The 17,970-nt window shown below is 41.4% G+C and overlaps 1 long non-coding RNA gene across 1 annotated transcript; it reads left to right on the forward strand.

Moving 5' to 3' along the window:
* The first annotated feature begins 457 nt into the window (after positions 1-457).
* LOC115297501 lies at positions 458-11,747 on the forward strand. The gene is made up of 3 exons (XR_003911446.1): positions 458-499; positions 883-1,002; positions 11,619-11,747. It is a non-coding gene; the product is annotated as an uncharacterized LOC115297501 (long non-coding RNA).
* Positions 11,748-17,970: the final 6,223 nt, after the last annotated feature.

The following is a 17,970-nucleotide window of genomic DNA, read 5'->3' on the forward strand; positions in this document are numbered from 1 at the left end:
CGCTTATGTTTCATGTATTTCACAGTAAACTAAGAAACCACATACATAAATATGTAGACAATTCAGGATGAAAAAGAATACCAAATCATCCACTGTAGACTCTGTAAGATTTAATAGACAGAGGCAGAGACAGAGGAAAGAAAGAGACCAAGTTATGGAGCCAAGAAAGCCTTTATTGGGATCTGCGAATCCTGAGCAAGGTTCCGTGACTCCGGGAGTGAGGAGTCGGGGAAGTCGCTCCTGGTACCGGAGGGGTGAGTTATTTTATGGATGAAAGACTTCCTGGTTTGGTCTTCGGGGGCAGATTACCAAATAAGGGCATTTTAGGGTCACTGCAGGATGGGATAGCCTGCCTCCTTCATCAGGGTGGGGGAAAACTGGAGCTCCATGATTGGCTGTTTTCAAATGGCGCAGGACATTCCAGGTGGGGGTGGGGGTTGTCGGTGCACAGCTTCTCCTTGGACCCACAGCAAAATGGCCACTCGGTCACCATCTTAAGGTAACTCTTAAAGACTCATCATCTACTTTTAGGCTTACCAACAAAATTTGGGATCTCTTATCATCCGCAAAAATTCCTTTGGCCCATAACAACCTTAGTTTTAAAATTTCCTAAATTCTAGCACAGAGCTATCTCTTGGTTCATTCCCAATAATTACCCCAGAAGCTGTTAAACTGGAGGCAGGCAGTCTTATCTTGCCCAAACTCCCTTCCAACTGCCTAACGCACTCAAATGCCAGTATCCACCCAATGCTCACCTTGGCCTCCACCAAGAAGCTACTTTTCCCACTGCTGACTCATAACTCCCAAGAGCGACACCCACCATCCTTTTCCCAGCTAAATAGAAAGGGGCTTCCTTTTTTTCCCTTTGTCTCTTTATTTCAGTATCTCCAGGCATGATACTGGCTGTGTACTTTGCCACTTAACCAACCTTCAGTTTACAGAGGAGGAAACGAAAGGACAGAAAGATGAATGATTTTCAATGGCAAGAAGTTACCAGCAAAGGTCAGTTTTAGAACTGAGTTCCCTGCCTTTTCTTGATCTCATTCTTTCAGTTGATAGCAGGGCCCCTGGTGCAGGGAAGGCTCTTTGCAGGCATTTATTGAATAGGTGTTATGTGGATGAAAGCTGGGTGTCCTCCATAGACTGAGGGTAACACGAACTCTTTTCTAAAATAGGTGTAAACTATTGTTATCTTCAGCATAAAGTGTTGTAATATTACATAGGAGTCCAGATGTCTATGTTTATTTTTGGTGCTTCATCTTGATAATACTTGGGAATGCACACACAATACATACACACAATGATACAACCCACAGATATTTCATAAGCTAAGACAGGAAACACACAAAACAGAAAGTTTGTTAGAATATCACTCCAAGAGACGGCAGAGGAAGGAAAATGATCACACCATAAATCACTGTGGTAAGGTTACAATTTATTATATGCTTTCACAAACCATAGCTGATTTAAGCCTTACATCAGCCTTATGAGAATAGTCGGGAAGATATCATCTCTGACCTTTGGAACATTGAAAACTCTAAGAGATTAGGTGAATTTTCCCAGGTTACAAACTTAATAAGAAAAATAAAACCCAAAGCTAGAGCCCAGCTCTTTTTTTGCTAGGTAGAAGTAGTAATTCTTGGGCTAAAAGGCATTTAACCCTTGATGCCAAGTATAGCTTTTGTTAACTAGGTGTATTCTGTCTTCCCACTTAAGAAACTAAAGTCAAGGCTAACTGCATTCATATTGGATTCCCTATATCTAAGCAGTTTCCCTCATGAGGTAGAATCCCAATGAGATTTAATAACAGCAATAGTATTTTGATGGATAAAAAAGTAACATTTTAAAGAAATAATAGCCACACTTAGCAAGTTGGCTGTTCCAGGATTTTGACCAATTGCCTGTTGCGTGACACCAGCAAAATGAAAAATGTATTTCTTAACACATGTCCTGTCAACTTGGCCTGAGCAAAAATTTTTATAAGGGAAATTTATTCATTTTAAAAGAAGCTATTGCAACTCTTTGTGAATGTGCCTCCTTCTGGTGTCCCTAAAAGGTCTGTGGTTTGCTAAATGATGAAAAATATATTCTCTCCTAAATTCTAAGATTAGAAACAGTATTCAGTCCCTTTGTATTTTTTTTCTCTCGTGCCCCTGTTGGAACACATTTCTCTGTTACCATTCAAAGCTTGGTTTCAGCCAAAAATCTGCTTCTCATTTCTAGAATGCAGGGCATGTTTAAATAAGAATCTTCATCATTAATGCATACAGTGTTCATGGAGTGCTCAATGTGCGCCATGAATTTTGCATTACCTCATTTAACTCTTAAATGATTTAACTCATTGTAAATTTCATTATCTTATGGGAATATCCCTCATATCACATAGGGAATATTATTATCCTTATTATACAGTTAAGGAGATTGAATCTTAGGGTTCACACAACTAGTAAGCAGCAGAGGTGAGATTCAACTCTAGGTCTTCCTTAATTTGGAATTTAACAACTGTACTATACAGTTATCTGTCACCATCAATGGTAACAGATGGACCTCACGTTAGTGGAAGACAGTCTCCATTTCTATTTGAATCCCTGATAAACCAAGCTTTTGACTGAGGTAACAAAAGCCTAACTCATCCACACACCTAATTTGTGATTATATAAAGGCTTTTTGTTTCAATATTCTCTGTAAGAGTATACAAAACTACTATGAAATACCTCTCTACCCCCATTAAGATGGCTACTATCAAAACAAAATAAAACAAAAGAAAGCACAAGTGTTGGTGAGGATATGGAGTAACTGGAACCCTTTTGCCCTGTTGGTGGGATTGTAAATAGTATAGACACTGTGGAAAATATTATGGTGATTCCTCAAAAGATACCATATGACCCAGGAATTCCACACTGATTACCCACTCAAATGTACTGAAAGCAGCATCTCAAAGTAGTAATTTTATACCCATGTTCACAGTAGCATTATTCATGGGAGCTAAACATGGAAGCAACGCAAGTATCTATTGACAGATGAAAATGAAAAGAGGGAAATTCTCTACACCTAAGAGTCTGTGTCTTGGTTTGTCTTTGTCTCTTTTTCTTTGTTTGCTTTGGTTCTTAAATTCCACATATGAGTGAAATCATATGTTATTTGTCTTTCTCTGGCTGATTTATATCACTTAGCATTAAATTCTCTAGTTCCATTTATGTTGTTGCAAATGGCAAGATTTCATTCTTTTTTTTATGGCTGAATATTATCCTATATACTGGAATTAAAATTTAAAAACTTACTTTAAAAAAAGAAAGAAAATGCTGTTTAGATGCCTGAATGCTAAGATTAAATTTTTTTTTGGAGAGCATAATTCTTCTCCTCTACTGATGTACTTAATATTTAATCTGGATTCTTATAGCTTAAAAAAAAGGAGGGAAATTCTGACACATGCTACAACACAAATGAACCTTCAGGACACTACACTAAATGAAATAAGCCAGTCACAAAAAGACAGATACTATATGATTCCACTTTTATGAGATACTCAAAGTAGTCAAAATCCTAGACAGAAAATAGAATGGCAGTCGCCATGGACTGCAGGGGATGGGAAAACACAAGTTATTGCTTAATGGGTATTGAGTTTCAATTTTACAAAATAAAAGTGTTCTGGAGATGGATGGTGGTGATGAATGCTCAACATTATAAATGTATTTAGTACCACTGAACTATACACTTAAAAAGTTAAGATGGCAAATTTTATGTTATGTATCTTTTACCACAATAAAAAACATTTGAGAAAAAATTACATTAAAGGTAAGTAATTGCCAGTTTATGGTCAATTTGAACAACCAATTCAGACATGTTAGGTTAAAAAGGAGAGTCATTTTCACACAATGAAAAATAAACCAGGGACTGAAGAGAGTCATATTCAGAGAGGGGGAGGGGTGGTTTGTTTCTTATTTACCTGTAACAGACAATGTGGTTTGGGATTAAAGGTAATCCAGATGAACAGGACCTCTGATTAAACAATTGCTGTGCGGTAAGGCAGTCTGGATGACTCATCCATCGCCATACAGAAGGCACTCTCTCAAGGTCATGTAAACAGATGAAGAGCTCTCTAGGAAGGTTACAACAAACGTGTGCCAGCCCTCTGAGTTCTCTATCTGGGGTCATTTCACTTAAGATTCTGGGAAGCATAAGATACATCAGGCAGGAGGTACAAAGTCTCTAAGCTGCCAGCCTTTATTACAGAGAAGAAATACTTCCTGGATGACCACACTTTAAGACCGAAAACAGTAGGACAGAGTCCAGAGCTCTGCGTGGATTGTTTATTCAAAAAAAAATCCCTAATAACCAACAGAGCAAAAACCGGATTTAGGAAGCTACATTCAAAACTTATCTTGGCGACTTTCAGAAAGGACACTTCAAAACAAAAATTTACCATAAGTCTTACCATGCTTTGCCCTTTGAAATGAAACTCGTGTACTTCAGATTGAACATTTCTGGTTATTTTACTCACCTCTACTGCTATGTTTCTGAAATATATTCCCTATCCTTTCCACAGATTTTTGTCTCTTTTTTTCCCAGTGGAAAAGGAATTTGTTGGGTTATTTGTTCCTAGAATTCTTTTTGTAGGTTGTTCTAGGTTATTCATATCCTCCCTTCTACTCTGTCACTCAGCTCTGAACCATTTGCCCACTATAATGGATGAACATGGCTAGTGTGGATGTGGCTCAATTTAAGGTAAAAAGCTCCAGGTGAAAAACAAAGAATCAAGCCTATGATTTTCTTTTTTCTTTTTAATTTTTTAATGTTTTTTATTTATTTTTGAGAGAGAGAGAGAAAGACAGCGTGAGCAGGGGAGGGTCAGAGAGAGAGAGGGAAGCCTATGATTTTCATATCTGTAATACCATACCCTTCCTCCTGCAACAAGCACTAAATCTTACAGGTAAGTGAGGCATTTTTACAACTTTTTGCCCATCTGTAAATCCATAGAAAGGAAGATCTAGAAAATACCTAAAAAGTTGTTGCACAAAGCAACGGAACAACAGATGAATATTTTACTCTAATGTTCTTCTGCCATTCATTTATTCCTTCATACATTCATGCATTTAGCAACTATTTATTGAATGGCTTGTATTTGTGCCCACTAGAAATACAATGGTGGGGCTGCCTGGGTGGCTCAGTCAGTTAAGTACCTGACTTTGGCTTAGGTCATAATTGTGCTATTAGTGAGTTTGAGCCCCGTGTAGGGCTCTGTGCTGACAGCTCAAAGCCTGGAGCCTGCTTCCGATTCTGTGTCTCCCTCTATCCCTGCCCTTCCGCCACTCATGGCACTCATGGTCTGCCTCTCTCTGTCTCTTGAAAATAAAAACACTTTTTAAAAAGTTTAGAAATATGATGGTGACTGATGAATGGATCAAGAAGATGTGGTATATATACACAATGGAGTATCACATGGCAATGAGAAAGAATAAAATCTGGCCATTCGTAGCAAAGTGGATGGACCTCGAGGGTGTCATGCTAAGCGAAATAAGTCAGGCAGAGAAGGACAGATACCATATGTTTGCACTCATAGGTCTAACAGGAAAACAGGAGAAACCTGATGGAGGACCATGGGGAGGGGAAGGGGGAAAGAGAGTTGGGGAGAGAGAGGGATGCAAAACTTGAGAGACTGTTGAATGCTGAAAATGAACTGAGGGTTGAAGGGGAAGGGGGAGAGGGGAAAAGAGGTGGTGGTGATGGAGGAGGGCATTTGTGGGGAAGAGCACTGGGTGTTATATGGAAACCAATTTGACAATAAACTATTAAAAAAATCAAAAATAAAGAAATATGATGATGAACAAGACAGATATGGTCACAACAATTAGAGGATTTAGGTTCTAGTGGGAGAAGGTATGTAGAGAAGTTGAGCAGAAACCAATACCTTGTAATAAATACTACCATAATGGGAGAACTGTAGTGTGTTATTGGGAGGGGTGACTCGTGCGCCTGTGTGTGGGTGTGTGAGTGTATGTGTGTGCGTGTGTTTGTGTGTGTGTGTGGAGGCTGGTCACCAAGTCTCTCATAATTAAATCCTAGTTGATACTTAAAATATGAGTTTAAGTTAGATAGATAGAGGGATGGGGGGGAGGGGGGGAACAAGGGAGAACCAGTATGTACAAAGGCTCAGAGGCTAAAAAGAAAATACTACTAATTCCATGATGTGTTGACAATCTTCCCACATTTTACTTCTCTTCTCTGTGACAGAAGGCAGTATCATAGCCAAACACTTGGGCAAGACTGTATCTGGAATTGCAAGCTGTTGCCCATAAAATTTGTTTTCTCTGTTTATAATGGTTAAGCTGTTTAAATATGTCATTTATTGCCTTCCCACTAAAAATGTGACCAGCTTACAGACAGGGAGTGTAGCTCAGTGTATTTCCCAGAACCCAGTGTAGTATTCCGTACACAATGAAAGCTTAAGAAACGCTAGTGCTAAATAAATAGATAAACAGCAGAGAAAGGTCAGCAACAAAGCTGGAACTCCCAGAATTTTCAAGGGAGCAGCAGTGTTTATCCAACAAGGTTTTTAAGCCAGCATTACTTGCTTAAGTTCCAACTTCAGAAGCTTAGCCACAAAGTTCCTCATTATACAGTATCTTGGCATCCAAATAGTCACTGATCCCCCTGACTGGAGTTGGTTGACTCAGTTGATAAAGGAGACCAAAAATCAGAAGTTTCAAGTCCTATGAAAGGTTAGTTAGCTTTAGGGAGAGAAAGAAGACCCGTTCTGTATTCCTGCACATCACGCACATGCTGAACTCAGCCCAGGCCGAGGGAAATAGCATTGCGTACAGCCTGTGGCCCGTAGTACGGGTGAGGCACTGTACTAGGTGCTACTGACACACAGATAAATAAGTAGTTTCTGCTGATCAGGTACATCTGCCACGCAGTAGTTACTGGATAAATATTTGCTGAGAAACTGAGTGAACACAGTCTCACATATTTAAACAAAAGAACATCACAAAATATGTTACAGTTTTGTTTTTATAGTGGACTGTCTCTTGCGCTGTGTAAACTTTTGTATCCCATGAACTCTTTGTAGTCTCTTCAAAAGGACCTCCCCCGAGGTCTGGAGAGAACCCCTATCATTGCTTTTGAAGAGAGTAGGAGCTGCAGCTGCTGCCGGGGCCCTGTCCCCCCCCCCCCGCCCCCCCCATCATGGAGGCGGCAGCTGCCTCGCTCAGGGCAACCCTACCCTGTGTGCCACTGTTGGACCCAAAGAGCTGCTCCGAGAGTCACATGAGTGGTAGCCCCAAGTGCACTGGAGGCACCCCCAGAGGATGTCCTACAAAGAATGCATGTTTATAAGTAAACAGGACTCCACTCAGCTCTTGGATTGCCCAACTCCAGTGCTACTGACTCCCAAGAAGAGACAGTCCTGACAGGAGGGCTCAGTAACTTTATTTCCTGATGCAGAGAACAAACATATTTCTTCCTTTGAAACCTGGAAAATCATATTTATTAATGTCATATGTATTCATAAACATCCTCAAAACAAGGATTCTGTCTGCTCAGGCAAGGGCAGTCTCAACTCTCAGAGACTCAAGTTCTTCCTTTTACCAACCCCAATAATACCAGTGAGGAGCTCGGGGCTTTGGGTTCCCTGAGCCATATGAGTGAGCCATTTTGCTTCCAGGCACTTTCCTCAGGCCTCCTTGGCATAAATAGCAACCAGGCCTCAGCTATTTCCTGGGTGAAGAAAGATGCTTGATGTCTCATACTTTTGGATTAATGTGGATCATGGGATGTGCTGGAAAAAATAAAGCATAGCTTTAGAACTCGCACTAATTTGAAAAAAGGAAAATAAAACTGAGCTGCAATATCCCACAATTGACTTTCACTGATGCAAAAATCAGCTGCTGCTGCTGCTGCTGCTTCTTCTTCTTCTTCTTCTTCTTCTTCTTCTTCTTCTTCTTCTTCCTATTTTGAGAGAGACACAGAAGGAGAGAGAGCAAGCTGGGAAGGGGCAGAAAGAGAGGGGTACAGAGGATCTGAAGAGAGTACTGCATGGATAGCAGAAATCTCAACGTGGGGCTTGAACTCACAAACCATGAGATCATGACCTAAGCCAAAGGTAGACGCCTAACCAACTGAGCCACCCAGGCACCCCAAAAATGTTCCTCATCAAACTGCAACCTCTTTCATTTGTTTCTTCCCTAATTCTCATCTCCACAAGCTGACTGGGAATATTTTCAGCCCTGGTTTCTGTCATTCAGTCCTTTGATCACCCATCACTCACTCAACAAGTATGTATTAAGTCTGTCATGTACCAGGCACTGAGTAAATTCCAGAGTTTCTGTCTAGAAATTAAATATTTGAGGTGAGTGGTAAGTACGATAAAAAAGCATCTACAACGCATGGAGCCAAGGAAGGAAGAACTCTGTTAGGGCAGTTCCTGATAACTTTCCGAAGAGGAAGACCCTAGAGCTAAGTCTTACAGGACATATAGGAGTTTCTGAACAAATAAGTGCAGGAAGAGGAGCAGGTGACCAGAGACAGAATTCCAGGGAAAGAAAAAATATCAGCAGCAGTCGATCTTTCCTCATGTGTTTACAATATGCTCAGCACTGTTCTTTGTTCTTTACCTGTATTAATCTTTCTTATCCTCACAAAAACTGCATAAGATATTCTCCACTGTTATTTCCATCGTGTCAACTGATACACAGAGAGACAACTAAGTTGGTCAAAACCACACAACTAGGAAGTAACGAGCTCACAGTGAGAATCAGAGTGTGAGCTCTTAACTACTACCAGATAGTGTATAGAAAGATATGTGCACAGGTCCAGAAATGAGAGAACAAGTCGATTCAGGGAAAATGAGAGTCAATATGAAGGGACAGAGTGGCCGCCAGGGAGCAACCAGAGTACATAAAAGTGAAGAGATAATGACCAGATTAGAAAGGGTCTGTGTACCCTGCTAAAGTCTCTATTCAGTCCTCAGAGCAATTGGCGCCATGAAAGCATTTGTACCCAAGCTCAGATGTACATTTCCAGAAGGTGACTGACAGCAAGGAGAGAATGGATTGCAGAGGAGTCAGTGAGCAGAGACCAGTTGAGACAATACTCTCACTGCACAGGTGATAAGGGGCCTGGGTAGGGGAACAGGAACAGGAAGAAGGGGAGGGAGAGTCACAAGAGCTATTTAAATGGAGGGGAGCTGGCTGGCGTGGAAGCTGATCCAAAAGGAAAAGAGTGAAGGGTAACTGCTGGTTCAAGGTTGGGTAGAAGCAATGCCATTAACCAGAACAGGGAATGAAATAAGAGAAGTACGTGACTGAGGAGAAGGACAGTCTTTTGAGTTGGGGAATACTATCTTTATGATGCCTATTCCAGGGGTGCCTGAGTGGCTCAGTCAGCTAAGGAGCTGACTCTTGATCATGATCTCATGGTTCATGAGACTCAGCCCCATGTCAGGCTCCACACTGAGTACAGAGCCTGCTTGGGATTCTCTCTCTCCTGCCCCCCTCTCTCCCTCTCGTTCTGCCCCTCCTCTTCTTGTGTGCTTTTTCTCTATCAAAATAAAGAAAGAAACATTAAAAAATGACGCCTGTCCCAGCCATCATTGCTATATAACAAACCATCCTAAAACTTAATAGTTTAAAACAATAATTTAGGATTGTTGCTCATGGTTCTATGAGTCAACTGGGTTCAGCTGGGCAGTTCTTCCTTGGGGTCTTTCAGACAATTACTGTCAGATGTTGGATGGGCTGCAATATTCTGAAGGCTCAGTTGGGCTTATTGTCCAAAATGGCTCATTCGCATGGGTGGCAGCTGATGTTGGCTTTTGGGTAGGAGAACAGCTCAGCTTCTCTACCTACACGTGGCCCCTCCATGTGGCTTGAACTTCTCACAGCAGAATAGCTGGTGAGTGGTAAGTACAATATCTCTTGTAGAGGCATAGGCAGAAACAAGGATTCTAATAATCTAGCCTTAGAAATCATTTAGTGCTTAGGAGTGGGTCACAGGGTCAGCCCATCTTCAAAGAGTGGGGACTTCCTAGGGCTTGAAGACTGAGAAACATATTTCATTGGGGCCCATCTTTGGAGACTAACACAGTCCTTTGGGACAAGCATTTAGGGAAGTTTAATAGGTATTTAAATAGTGGGTCTCTGGTTCAGAAAGAAAGCTGAGCTGAGATCTAGCTAAGAAGACAATCAGTATGTAGGTGGTGATTAAAGCCATGGATGTAGATGAGGTCTCCCAGCGCAAAACAACAAAAACTCCAGGGAAAGAACCTTGAAACACCAACATCTAAATGGTAAGTAATGAAATGATGAGCCTCTAAGGAAGATCAAGAGCTATAGATGCAAAAACAAACAAACAAAAAAACCCATGAAAGAATATGCTTATACAAGCCAAATGCAACATGTCAGGAAAAGGAAATAGTCAACAGTGTCAAATGCCACAGAGAGGCAAAGTTATATGGGATCTGAAAACTATTCTCACCGGCTTTGACAATAAAGTTTTCATAAGTGACTTTAGTAGGAATAGTTTTAGGGAATAGGAAAAGCAAAAAAAATAAATAAATAAAATAGACTAAAGTGAAATAGACAATGAATGTAGCTGAGAGAGAGAAGGCAAGACGCTATCACAAGATGTACAATTGAAAGAGGGCTTGTCGTTTAAGATGGTTAGGGCAAGGGCGCTGGGCCCAGATTGCCTATTTGCATGCATTTGTATATCGGTTCTTCCAGCTGTGTGATTTTGTTCTTATAACTTAATCTCTCTAACCCTCACTTTTCTCTGAAGAAAGGGACATTTACGCTGGCACTTGAAGGATGAGCAGGAATCGGCCAGGCAATGGGATGGGAGAATAAAGTTTTTGGCTTGGTTAACAGCAAGGATGTGAGTTTGGAGCACACTTGGTGTGTGCAAGAAATACACTGGAGTGTGACAAGCTGGCGAGAGAGGAGGGGAATGATGTGATCACTGGAGCAGCATGAGATTGGGGAGAAAGGAGACAAGAGTCTGACCTTTCTGATCATTATCCTTGAGGAGGGGTGGATTTTATTCTAAGCACGATGGGAAGTCATTGGAAAATTGTAAACAGATGAATGACATTATTTGACACATTTTTTTTTTGATGTTTTATTTATTTTTGATACAGAGAGAGACAGAGCATGAGAGGGGAAGGGGCAGAGAGAGAAGGAGACACAGAACCAGAAGCAGGCTCCAGGCTCTGAGCTAGCTGTCAGCACAGAGCCTGACGCGGGGCTCGAACCCACGAACACAAGATCTGACCTGAGCCGAAGCCGGATGCTTAACCGACTGAGCCACCCAGAAGCCCCTATTTGACACATTTTTAAAAAATTACTTTGTTTTAGAAATAAACATACACTGAGGCACCTGGGTGGCTCAGTTGGTTAAGCATCTGATTTTGGCTCAAGTCGTGATCTCAGGGTTCATGAGTTCAACCCCCATGTCAGGCTCTGTGCTAACAGCATGGAGCCTGGAGCCTGCTTCAAATTCTGGGTCTCCCTCTCTCTCTGCCCCTTTCCCACTCACACTCTGTCTTTCTCTCTCTCAAAAATAAATAAACATTAAAAGAAATAAAAAATAAACATACACATACCCAGCAATTCTTCTCCTAGGTATTCACCCAGAGAAAATGCCATTTGCAAGCCAAGGACAGAGGCCTCAGAAGAAACCAAACCTGCTGACACCTTGATTTTGGACTTACAGCCTCCAAAACTCTGAGAAAGTAAATTTTTGTTGTTTGAGCCACCCTGTCTGTGGTATTTTGTTATGGCAGCTCTAGCAAACTAATACCTGTAAGTAAAATGTTAGCAGTAGAAACTAGGTAATGGGTATGAATATTCACTACAAAATTATCTCAACCTTGCTGCCTATTTCAAGATTTTCATAGTAAAACAATGTGGGGGGGGGGAATCACTCTGATCTCTGTGGGGTGTTTTAATTTTTTTATGTTTATGTATTTTGAGAAAGAGAGAAACATAGAGCGTGACTGGGGGAGGGGCAGAGAGAGGGAGACACAGAATCAGAAGCAGGATCCAGGTTCTGAGCTGTCGGCGCAGAACCCGACACAGGCTTCAAACCCATGAACTGTAAGATCATGACCTAAGCTGAAGCTGGGATGCTTAACGGACGGAGCACCCGTGATCTGTGTGTTTAATGGGTTTAGGAAACAAATGTGGAAGGTGGGAGGAGGCCATTATAGTAGCCACAGTGCAGAGTGGTTGCAGCTTGTTCTAGGACGGTGAGGGTGTTTGGAGAGAAATGTGCAGATTCTACATTTATGTTAGAGATCGAAACAGCAGGACTGTCTGAGGGATCGGATATAAAATATGAGTGAAATGATCAAATCAAAGATGACTGCTATGTATTTCTACAACTGGGTGGCCAGGGGCATTTACTAAGATGGAAAATTTCAGAGTTAGTGGAGTAAATCCTAAGTTTTGTTGGCGCCTGTTGAGTTCAAAATGCCCATGGAATATCCAAGTGTCATTGTCAAGGAGCGGGTTAAATATAAAATGGAGGGCTCAGAGGATGCCAAGCATTTGAATGGCTTAGCAGCAGGCCTGATACACAGCAAACATAATAAAGGTTTAGATTATCTCCAATTTTAATAAATATAAGACATGTGGATAGGAGCAGATCTTTTAAAACCGAATATCAGTATACTGGTATATTCTGCCTGAGGAAGGAGATAGGATTAAAAGTATAAGGTTAAATCCAGATGCTATGTGAAATGGCTAATATAAAGCATTTTATGAACAGACTGCACTGAACAACATCGGGCTAAGTGAGCTCAGTCTGTCCTGCTATCCCATCCATCCCTCAGGCAATGTCCCTTCCAAATCACCTCAGAGAAACGTTAATTTATTCTCCATTAAATAACTCATGCTAATGTTTAATAACCACCACAGTCACTTGTGTTTTTTTAAATTTGAATTTGTCTAAGTATAGTGAGAACTCAAATCATTGGCCCCAGAATGCAGCTTCTTAAAAATCCTAATATATGGTGCGATTGTGTTTATGTTTATTGAATAGGTCAGAGTCCCTGGATGGATTTGCAATGCAATATCCTTGGCTGCAGTGATTTAATACATTTCAGACATCTTTGTTAGAATTTTATCTTCTTCATCAGATACAGCACACAGAGAGAGCCCTTAGATTAACCATGTAGGCAGCCAAATTGGGGGGGAAAATGAAAACCTGTCATGCATGTCATTATTTCAGCGTTAAGCCTTTCAGGAGTAGGAGAAGTGTCACTCAGAGCATCTCTGCAATTGCCTGAACTGCATCAGTATCACCAGCTGCCTGACATGATCGTGTCGAGCTTGCTGAAACCTTCACGTTTTCTCCCCCACCTATGCATCCACTTCTCAGTTGAAATAGGACCAGTATTTATTCAGACTGATTGGAAAATAGTAACACACACAATCTTAATGTGGTTTCTCTTTTTAAAATAACAGCTACAAGGTTACTCAAGTGCTTGACAGAGCACTTGGCACCATGCTCAGTGTCATTTCATTCAACCTTCATAGCAAAGGTCCTATGAGGTGGTATCTATTATTATCACATTTTACAGATGAGGTATCTTATGCTCCAAGAGGTTAAGTAATCTGCCCAATGTGTAAGTAAGAGAATGGAGTTCAAAATGAAGTCAGACAGTCAGCAGAGAAAAAACTAACTGCTGTATCCACAGCATCACCGATGAGTGCATCAGGAGGCCGGAGGCTTAGGAGGGTTGGCTAATGCCCCTGAATGTTCAGCAGCCATGACCAGGTTTCTGTTCTGCATCTGAGGGAACAGCTGAATGAGCAGCTTTTTCTCTGCACAGAATTCGAAGGCTTCCCTGGCAAGCCCTCCTGCACAGGCCCCCAGGCCCTCTGAACTCCTACCTCATGCCTACAGTGTTTGTTCCTTCACGTCTCCCAGTGAAGATGAAGCTGCATACAAATACCCCTACAAGGGACACTTGGGTGGCTCCGTTGGTTAAAGGTCCGACTTCGGCTCAGGTCATGATCAGGTTTGTGATCCTGAGCCCCATGTCGGGCTCTGTGCTGACAGTTTAGAGCCTGAAGCCTGTTTCGGATTCTGTGTCTTCCCCTCTCTCTGCTCCTCCCATGCTCATGGTCTGTCTCTGCCTCTCTAAAAAATAAATAAATACTAAAAAAATTTTTTTTAAAGATGTTTCAAATATCCCTTCAAAAGGTAAAGGTGGCTTAAACTGACACTACACTAGTACTGTTACACAGCTGGATTACAGGAGACGAGGCAAGGAAGGAGAAAGAGCAGCCAGCTACAAAAGGTCAGGGAAGGACCCAGAAACTATTCAAAGTAAGTAGCTAGGCTCTGAAGTCAAACTTCACCTACCAAGCCGCTGATTGCCAATCAACCCATTCCAAAAAGAATGAGAGGTAACATATACTCACCCCTAGTCTATTCTTTCCACTTTGGAGCCCCACACATCCAGCGCATGGGACTTCACATAGCACCCAAACCAAGCTCCTGCCTTGCCTCTTGTCCCTCTTGCTGCAATATACAGGCATTTATATAAAAAAGCTGGTTACTTGGAGAAATCAGTGCATTTCTTGACAAAAATCTACAACTGGCATAAATCCGTGGTTCTCTGGGGGCTTTTGCTCCCCTGCTGCTCTGCCGTGCACCAAGAGAGCAGCATTCTCTGCTCCATCTGGAGAATGGTACTCACAGCTGGACTACTCTGCACCTCGGGCCTCATTCACATCTTCTCTAAGGTTTCCCATGGGGGCATAAGCTGTGTATTCCCTTAGAGGCTTTAGGAATGGGCTGGGAAAATAAAGGTAAAGAGGTTTGCCTGGGAGTACTGGGGTAATTCTATTACTTAAGTCACAAAGTCAAGTTAACGCCAATGAAATATTTATAAGGTTTATTCATTACCTATCTTCTACATTAGACTAGATTAAGAAACTACCCAGCCAGTCAACTATCCCAAAGACCAATCTAAAGGTGGAGCCAAAAGCACTCACTGCTAAAACCTGGCCAGGAAGTGATAAGAAGGAAGAAGGTGTGTATTGACCTCACTACTTCTCGAGCATGAAATATGAACGAAAAAAACACTAAGTGCCTCCCAGAGAGAAGGAACATGTGAAAGGAGCAAGTTAAAACTGCCTTCTAAAGAGCTGGCTAGGGTTAGCCCCAGGGCTTTGGCTTTGCTGGATAAGACTTACAAATTTGGGGACAGCTAAATTGCTTTGGACTCCCGAGAAGAGGCAGAGTGCTCCCATTAAAAAGCACTTGGATCCTTCTCTCTCAGTTTGAAAGGATGCCACATTATTCCCCTGCCCAGGCTGGCCACCAGTCCTGGTGTGGCTCTGGTTGGAGGAAGAGCTCCGTGTAGACAGGGCTACAGCTCTTCTGGGCAAGACTGTCCACTCAGCATCTAGCTCGTGCCTGCTAGAGTGCACACCCTAGAGGCATGCCATTGCTCTGCTCTAGAGGGCGCCATTCATAGATTGTGCAGCCACTGTATACAGCCTCCGAAGTGGTGCGCTACCACAGGGGCTGTGTACAGAAACCTCAAAATTTGTTGGCTGGCCTACTGAATGAGTAAATAACGTATAGATGGAGAAGGATTAACTTTCCGTCACCAGCCTTTTCTCCCCACATCCAAGTCATTGCCTTAATTCAGTCTTATGGGGTCCTAAATTGACTTGAACAGGGCTTGAGTGTTCTTTTTGCCTCTAGCCTCCCCGTGCTAATTCATTCTCCTGATATGGCATGAGTCAGCTCTCTATAGCAAGACCAGATCATGCCACCTCCTTTCTTAAAAGTTTCTGATGGCTTCTCATTGCCAATAGAAAGGACAAAATTCTTAGCATAGAAATAAGACCCTCTGTGAGTGGTCCCAGGGTGACACATCCAGAATCATCTCCCTCCTTTATTTGCTGTACACCCCAGCCTGCCCAGTGGACAAATTCACTACATGCTTTCCCACTTGGGGCAACCTCCCATTCTATTCCCTCTGCCAGAGATAACCTTTCTTTCCCTTTTCAGTATTGGCATGGGTTTTCCACATCTCGATGTGGAAATAGTTTTCAAAACAAATATTTTTGTCAAATCATATTTTTATATATTTTTAACTTTATAATGGTTTTAAACTTACAGAAAACTTGCAAAGATAGTACAGAGAGTTCCCATAGATCATACACCCCATTTTTCTATTGTTAATATCTCAGGTTCGTAATCATGCATTTCTTATAACTAATCAACCAATATTGATACTTATTATTAAGTGAAGTCCACACTTTATTCAGTGTATAAATTGTAGCTCATACTTTATTTATTTCTCTAGTTCTTACTTGTTTCATTTTTCTGTTGCAGGTTCTTATCCAGAATGTCACATTATTTTTCTTAATGTTTATTTATTTATTTATTTGGAGAGAGAGACAGAGAACAAGGCGGGGAGGAACAGAGAGAGAGGGAGACACAGAATCGGAAGCAGGCTCCAGGCTCTGAGCTGTCAGCACAGAGCCTGACCTGGGGCTTGAACCCATTAACCATGAGATCATAACCCGAGCTGAAGTTGGATACTTAACTGACTGAGCCACCCAGGCGCCCCTAGAATGTCACATTATATTTAATTTTGTTGTCTCCTAAGGATTCTCTTGGTTATGGCAGTTTCATAAACTTTTCTTGTTTTTTGATGGCCTGGACTATTTTGAGGACTACTGGCCAGGTGCTGTTCTTTTCTTTTATGTTTATTTATTTATCTTAAGAGAGGGAGAGAGCACACATGTAAGGGAGGGGCATTGAGAGAGGGAGAGAGAGAATCCCAAGCATGCTCTACACTGTCAACCCGATGTGGGTCTCCATCTCTTGAACTGTGAGATCATGATCTGAGTTGAAATCAAGATTTCGTTGCTTCACCAACTGAGCCATTCAGGCATCCCTTGGCCAGGTATTTTGTAGGATGCTCATCTACTAGATTTTGTCTGGTGGTTTATTCATGATTTCACTGGCGTTATAGGTTTGGGGGAAGAAGACCACAAAGTGTCATTCTCATCACATATCAAGGATAAATGCTATGAACATGTCTTATTTCTGTTTGTGTTCACCTTGATCATGGTTGGGATAGTGTTTGCCAGGTGTCTCTTCTGTAAATTACCCCTCCCACCCTTTCCCATGCTGTATCCTTTGGAAGGAAGTTACTATATGCAGCTCATACTGAAGGACTGGGAAGTTATGCTTCACCTTCTTTAGGAAGGAACATCTATCTATCTATATATATTATCAATTAGACTTTTAAAAATGTTTTGTTTTCTTGCATACCTACTTTTACCCATAGGTTTCTAATAACCAGTTTGGCTAACTTTCAATGGATTATCTTGATGTAGGATAGTCACAGAATTAGGGTAAGAGGTAGATATATGGTTAAGTTTTCTAATTTCCTTTTAAGGCCTATTCTTTAAACTAGAATTACTTGTTACATTTTCAATATACAATTTATAGGCTTTGCTTAATCTCTGCAAATAATAGAGAATGTGGTCTATTCTTTAGAAAGAAGAGAAACAAAAGACTTGAAATGTAAATGATTCCAATTAGCAGAAAGTGAAAATTACTAACATACTAGACAACTACTGTTTTATAAATATCTGCCTAGGGAGAAGCGGTAGAGGGAATTCTGATCAGTTAAGAAAAGACTCATTTATTCTTAAATTGCACCAGTGCTTTCTGACCATCTGAGGACAATGTAGTGACTTTCAAGGATTTGTTCTTGTGTTCGTCCCGCCCCACTCAGTACATGCTATTATTTGAACACCATGATGTGGAGCAGAAGGAGGTGACTCTCCTCCGTGAGTTCCAGCACTGTATGTTCTTTGGTTCATATACTTTCTCCAAATAAAGAATTTGCCACTGCCTATCATCAGATCCAGACACATTATCCTGCTTTTGAATCGGCAAGTCTTTAGAGTAAACATCTCTTGGCAAAACACA

The sequence above is a fragment of the Suricata suricatta genome, chromosome 8, assembly GCF_006229205.1.
Source record: "Suricata suricatta isolate VVHF042 chromosome 8, meerkat_22Aug2017_6uvM2_HiC, whole genome shotgun sequence".
NCBI classification, from domain to species: Eukaryota; Metazoa; Chordata; class Mammalia; order Carnivora; family Herpestidae; genus Suricata; species Suricata suricatta.